This window comes from Stenella coeruleoalba, assembly GCF_951394435.1.
Source record: "Stenella coeruleoalba genome assembly, chromosome: 17".
Classification (NCBI taxonomy): Eukaryota; Metazoa; Chordata; class Mammalia; order Artiodactyla; family Delphinidae; genus Stenella; species Stenella coeruleoalba.
Genome location: NC_137163.1, coordinates 59,303,958 through 59,311,723, shown reverse-complemented (window position 1 = coordinate 59,311,723; position 7,766 = coordinate 59,303,958). Strand labels below are relative to the sequence as shown.

Here is a 7,766-nt window from a genome sequence, read left to right as displayed (position 1 = left end):
ATTCTCTGGGATAGATTACATCTTGGGTCACAAATCAAGCCTCGGTAAATTTAAGAAAATTGCAATCATATCAAGTATCTTTTCTGATCAAAACACTATGAGATTAGAAATAAATAACAGGGGAAAAAAGTAAAAAACCACAAACACTTGGAGGCTAAAACATATGTTACTAAATAACCAAGAAATAACTGAAAAATCAAAGAGGAAATCAAAAAATACCTAGAGACAAATCACAACAAAAACATGATGATCTAAAACCTAGGCGATCCAGCAAAAAAGTTCTAAGAGACAAGTTTGTAGCAATACAATCTTACCTCAAGAAACAAGAAAAATCTCAAATAAAAACCCTAAACTTACATCAAAAGGAACTAGAGAAAGAAGAACAAACAAAACCCAAAGTTAGTAGAAGGAAAGAAATCATAAACATCAGAGCAGAAATAAATGAAATAGAAACAAAGAAAACAATAGCAAAGCTAATAAAACAAATAGCTGGTTCTTTGAGAAGACAAACAAAATTGTTAAACCTTTAGCCAGACTCATCAAGAAAAAGAGGGAGAGGACCCAAATCAATGAAATTAGAAATGAAAAAAGAGAAGTTACAGTGGACACTGCAGAAATACAAAGCATTATAAGAGACTACTACAAGCAAATTTATGCCAAGGACAACCTGAGAGAAATGGACAAATTCTTAGAAAGTTATAACCTTCCAAGACTGAACCAGGAAGAAATAAAAAATATGAACAGACCAAGCACAAGTAATGAAATTGAAACTGTGATTAAAAATCTTCCAACAAACCAAAGTCCACGACCAGATGGCTTCACAGGTGAATTCTATCAAACATTTAGAGAAGAGCTAACACCTATCTTTCTCAAACTCTTCCAAAAAATTGCATAGGAAGAAGCACTCCCAAACTCATTCTATGAGGCCACCATCACCCTGATACCAAAACCAGACAAACATACTACAGAAAAAGAAAATTAAAGACCAATATTACTGATGAACATAGATGCAAAAATCCTCAACAATATACTAGCAAACAGAATCCAACAGCACATTAAAAGGATTGTACACTATTATCAAGTGGGAGTGGGATTTATCCAAGGGATACAAGGATTATTCAATATATGCAAATCAATCAATGTGATACACCATATTAACAAATTGAAGAATAAAAACCATATGGTCATCTCAATAGATGCAGAAAAGGCTTTTGACAAAATTCAACACCCATTTATGATGAAAAACTCTCTGGAAAGTAGGCATAGAGGGAACCTACCTCAACATAATAAAGGCCATATATAACAAACCCACAGCAAGCATCATTCTCAATGGTGAAAAATTGAAAACATTTCCTCTAAGATCAGGAACAAGACAAAGATGTCCACTCTTGCCACTATTATTCAACATAATTTTGGAAGTCCTAGCCACAGCCATCAGAGAAGAAAAGGAAATAAAAGGAATACAAATTGGGCAAGAAGTAAAAGTGTCACTGTTTGCAGGTGACATGATACTATACATAGATAATCCTAAAGATGCCACCAGAAAACTAATAGAGCTAATCAATGAATTTGGTAAAGTAGCAGGATACAAAATTAATGCACAGAAATCTCTTGTATTCCTACACACTAACAATGAAAGAATAAAAAGAGAAATTAAAGAGCAATTCCATTCACTATTGCAACAAAAAGAATAAAATAACTAGGAATAAACCTACCTAAGAAGGTAAAAGACCTGTGCTCAGAAAACTATAAGACACTGATGAAAGAAATCAAGGAAGACACAAACAGATGGAGATATATACCATGTTCTTGGATTGGAAGAATCAATGTCGTGAAAATGACTATACTGCCCAAAGCAATCTACAGATACAATGCAATCCTTATCAAATTACCAATGGCATTTTTCAAAGAACTAGAACAATAAATCTCAAAATTTGTATGGAGACACAAAAGACCCCAAATAGCCAAAGCAATCTTGAGTGAAAAAAATGGAGCCAGAAGAATCAGGCTGGCTGACTTCAGACTATATGACAAAGCTAGAGTAATCAAGACAGTATGGTACTGGCACAAAAACATAAATATAGATCAGTGGAACATGATAGAAAGCCAAGAGATAAACCCACACACATATGGTCAACTAATCTATGACAAAGGATGCAAGGATATATAATGGAGAAAAGACAGTTTCTTCAATAAGTGGTTCTGGGATAACGGAGCAGAAGCTACATGTAAAAGAATGAAATTAGAACACTTCCTAACACCGTACACAAAAATAAACTCAAAATGGTTTAAAGACCTAAATGTAAGACTGGACACTATAAAACTCTTAGAAGAAAACATAGGCAGAACACTCTTTGACATAAATCACAACAAGATCTTTTTTGTCTTACCTCATAGAGTAATGGAAATTAAAACAAAAATAAACAAATGGGACCTAATGAAACTTAAAAGCTTTTGCACAGCAAAGGAAACTGTAAAGAAGATGAAAAGACAACTCACAGAATGGGAGAAATAATTGCAAATGAATCGATGGACAAAGGATTATTCTCCAAAATATATAAACAACACATGCAGCTCAATATTAAAAAAAGAAACAACCCAATCCAAAACTGGGCAGAAGACCTAAATAGACATTTCTGCAAAGAAGACATATTGATGTCCAAGAGGCACATGAAAATCTGCCCAACATCACTAATTATTAGAGAAGTGCAGATCAAAACTACAATGAGGAATCACCTCACACCAGTCAGAATGGCCATCATAAAAAAATCCACAAAAAATAAATGCTGGAGAGGGTGTGGAGAAAAGGGAACCCTTCTACACTGTTAATGGGAATGTAAGTTGATACAGTCACTATGGAAAACCGTATGGAGGTTCCTTAAAAAACTAAAAATAGAGCTATCATGTGACCCAGAAATCCCACTACTGGGTGTTTACCTAGAGTAAACCATAATTCAAAAATACACATGCACCCCAATGTTCCTGGCAGCACGGTTTACAATAGCCAGGTCATGGAAGCAACATAAATGCTCATCAACAGATGAATGGATAAAGAAGATGTGGTACAATGGAACATTACTAGTCACAAAAAGGAATAAATTGGGTCATTTGTAGGGATGTGGATGGATCTAGAGACTGTCATACAGAGTGAAGAAAGCCAGAAAGAGAAAAAAACAAATATTGAATATTAACACATATATGTGGAATCTAGAAAATAGTACAGATGAACCAGTTTGCAAGGCAGAAATAGAGCCATATATGTAGAGAATAAATGTATGGACACCAAGGAAGGTGAGTGGGATGAATTGGGAGACTGGGACTGACATGTATACATTAATATGTATAAAATAGATAAATAATTAGAACCTGTTGTATAAAAAACAATAAAATTCAAGTTAAAAGAAAAAAGATGAAGAAATCCTTTAAAATAAATAAATCAATCAATAGTTGCCCAATACTAATGTGAATAAGAGCTTGTAAAAACATGCATTTTGCATCTGTGAATCTGCATTTTAATGAAGCACCACAGATAATTTTATATAGGTTCATTTTGGACAATACTGACATAATGATTTCTAGGAATAATTTACATGTAGTGTTATAATTGGTGTTCAATTTCAAATGAAAAGCTTTTTGGATTTTGCAATAAAATAAATCTGTTAAGGAAAGAATGTTTGTATCCCCCCCCGAATTCATATGTTGATGCACTAACCTCCAACATGATGGTATTAAATGGTAAGGTCTTTGGAAGGTAATTAGCTTTATATGAAGTCATAAGGATGGAGCCCCCATGATAGGATTAATGGTCTTCTAAAAATTGGACAGGCATCAGAGCTTCCACAGTGTGAGGACACACTGTGAGAATTTGGTTATCTGTAAGCCAAGAAGATGATCATCACCAGAACCCAACCATACTGGCACTGTGATCTCAGACTTTCAGGCTCAAGAAGTGTGAGAAATTAAATTCATGTTTTTTAAGTCTCCTAGGATGTAGTATTTTGTTATGACAACAAACTGAATATTACAAACCCAAATCATCCAAAGCATTTGTTTGACTTAAAACATGCCCTCACAATGAGATATTATTTCACACTTGTCCCAACAGCTAATCATCAAAAAGTCTACAAACAATAAATGCTGATGAGGATGTGGAGAAAAGGGAACCTTCCTACACTGTTGGTGGGAATGTAAACTGGTGCAGCCACTATGGAAAACAGTATGGAGGTCCATAAAAAACTAAAAATGGAAGTACCATATGATCCAGTAATTCCACTGCTGGATATATATCTGAAGAAAACAAAAATACTAATTCAAAAAGATACATGCATCCCAAAGTTCATGGCAGCATTATTTACAATAGCTAAGATATGAAAGCAAAATAAGTGTCCATCAACTGATGAATGGATAAAGAAGATGTGGTATGTGTATAAAATGGAATACTACACAGTCATGAAAAAAGAATGTAATTCTGCCATTTGCAACAATGTTAATGGACCTAGAGGGTATTATGCTTAGTAAAATAATTCAGACAGAGAAAGACAAATACTGTATGTTGACACTTATATGTGGACTCTAAAAAATAAAACAAATGAATATGTATAAAAGAAAATAGAAACATATTCACAGATATAGATAAACTAGTAGATACCAGTGGGGAGAAGGAAGGAGGGAGGGGAAAGATAAAGGTATGGATTTAAGAGCTACAAACTACTACATATAAAATAACTATGCAACAAGGATATATTGTACAGCACAGGAAAATATAGCTATTATTTTGTAATAACTTTAAATAGAGTATAATCTATACAATATTGAATCCCTATGTTGTATACCTGAAATTAATGTAATCATCTATACTTAAATAAAAAATAATAAAAAAGGATGTGACAATATATAAAACATGAAATACTTATGACAGAATAATATAAAATGTATACTCATTTCTGACACATTAATTTGGTTTATCTGTCTCCTTAATATCTTTACTGCATGTTTTTTGTTTTGTTTTGTTTTGTTTTTTGTGGGATGTGGGCCTCTCACTGTTGTGCCCTCTCCCATTGCAGAGCACAGGGTCTGGACGTGCAGGGCCAGCAGCCACGGCTCATGGACCTAGCTGCTCCATGGCATGTGGGATCTTCCCAGACCGGGTCACCAACCCGTGTCCCCTGCATCAGCAGATGAACTCTCAACCCCTGTGCCACCAGGGAAGCCCAAGTAACATTTTTTTTGAAGAATTTATTCCCTTTTCTTTGAGCCTCCAAATGTCACACACATGACACAAGGTGCTTAACAATAAATTGTTTACTAGAATTTATTGCTGTTACTCAAATTTATTTTAGCCAAAATAATGGAAACTGTGAACTAATACCTGCACAAACATATTAAGATTAATGAAAAGAAAAAAGTTCTGTTAGAAATGTTTCTGCATTCAAAAGGCAAAAACATATTTCACAATAAATTTAATGGTAAAGTAGTAAATATCCCTTATTTTATTTTCTACTTCACTTATACAACAAAATTCAATATTCAATATATTCAATATCTATTTATGTTCTTGCTACTTTTCTTTATCTAAGATTGCTTGCAATAGCTGTTTTTGAAGAAATTGATTAGAAAAAACTATATGTATGTATATATAATTTTCATCTTTCAGTCTTGTGTGTGTGTGTGTGTTTGTGTGTGTGTGTATGTGTGTGTGTTCATATAACATCCAGGATTTTTCATTGTATTTATTGGAAAGAACAGGAACAAGTGTTGGTCTACTCCATCTCATCTTTGAGTAGGAGATTTTGAAAGAAGAAAATGTTCTGAATTGCCAAGAAAAATATCCAATACAGATCTCAGCAAACATATATGAACATCTCCCCAGTGTTGTGTATGTCAACATTGAATAACCAGCTCTCTGGGATAAAAATTTTTGAGTCTGAGGAACAGAAAGAAAAAAGGTTGAAGACAAGTTAACAGAGTCTAAGGGGCCACTGGGACACCATCAATGGACCAACATATACATTGTGGGAGTCACGGAAGGAGAAGAAAAAAAGAGGAGGAGACAGTATTTGAAAAAAATGGCTTAAAATTTCCCAAATTTGATGAAATATATAAATATAAACTTCTAAGAAACTCTACGTATTCCAAGTATGGTGAACTCAGAGATGTGCACAAAGACACATAATCAAACATTCAAAAGACAAAGACAAAGAGAGAATCCTGAGAGCAGCCAGATGGAGGTGACTCATCACATATGAAGAATCCTCAATAAAATTATTAACAGGTTTCTTATCACAACATTTGGAGGCCAAAAGTCAGGAGGCCTATATATTTAAAGTGATAAAAGAGAAAAATTGTTAACCAAGAATCCTATACTCAGCAAAACTGTCCTTCAAAGGTGAGGCAGAAATTAAGACATTCTTAGACAACAAAAGCTGAAGAAGTTTGTTACCACTAGACCTGCCCTTGAGCAAGAAATGCTCAACAGAGTCCTGCAGGGGTGAAATGAAAGGACACAAGACAGCAACACAAAATCACATGTAGAAATAAAAAACTCACCAAATGTAAACATGTGGACAATTATAAAAGCCAACATTATTGTAGCAATGGTTTGCTACATATGTTGCTAAATATGTATAATAACTAAGATATGAAAGCAAAATAAGTGTCCATCAACTGATGGACAACCTATTTTTCTATAGGACTCAAGAGATGAAAACATTTTTAAAAATTATTGCTCTAAAAGCTAGTACTATTATAACTGTGGTTTACAACTTAATGCTTTGTTTGAAACATAATTTAAGACTCTAATGCATTTAAAAGAATTATTAGTTAGTGTTTTAGTGTATGCTATATATAAAGATGTAATTTTGTGACCTCAACAACCAAAAGGGGTGAGGACAGTGCAGTAAGTGGGCAGAATTTTTGCATGTTATTGAATTTAAACTGGTAAAAATTCAAATCAAGACCATGTGTTGGTGCCATGCAGATTTGGTGGGAACAAAGCTAGAGTGGCTTCAGTAGGCCATCTTGGTTGGGCAGCAGGAGCTTCTGCCTTTGGGATGGGGAATAGCACATCATCATCTTTGGGGAACTCAGCAACTGCTCCTGTGAATCAGACCCAAGAAACAATTTCTGATAACTGGGTGATGATTGCCTCAAAAACATCCTTTTCTTACAGTACAATGGCAAACATACTTTCCCATGACATGAATGTTAACTATAAAGTGGTGGAATTGGACATGCTTGAATATAGAAGCCAGTTAGAAGATATTCTTTTCAAAATACACCAGTGAAAGAAGTGTGCCAAGAATATTTGTCAATGGAACTTTTATTGGAGGTGCAACTGACACTCATAGGCTTCACAAGGAAGGTAAATTGCTTCCACTCTTACATCAGTGTATTTTTTACAAAGTATGAGGAAAGAATTTTAGTGATATGTGCTCATAACTTTGATACTAAAATGTCAACTATATAAAGTGATAATGCCTGATAGTGTATTTTAAATATTTGAAAGTTTTAAATTAGAAAATTATCTCTATGAAAAAATCATAATGAACAATAAATCACTGTGAAAAACTCAGAAATTCAAATTAGTGTTATAATTTTAAAATTATAAATGTAATCCTCATGGTAACCATAAAGAAATAGATAAATAACATACACAAAAAGAAAAGAGAAGAGAATTAAAATATTCCACTATAAATAATGAACAAAACTCAAAGGAAAAGACCAATGCAGGGAATGAGGGACAATAAAGCTGTAAAGCATGTAGAAAA

At 33.7% G+C, this 7,766-nt stretch overlaps 1 pseudogene across 1 annotated transcript; it reads left to right on the top strand.

The window, feature by feature from the left end:
* Positions 1-7,049: 7,049 nt before the first annotated feature.
* Positions 7,050-7,407, top strand: LOC307176387 (glutaredoxin-2, mitochondrial-like; annotated as a pseudogene). Its single transcript has one exon. The product of its transcript is annotated as a glutaredoxin-2, mitochondrial-like (transcript).
* Positions 7,408-7,766: the final 359 nt, after the last annotated feature.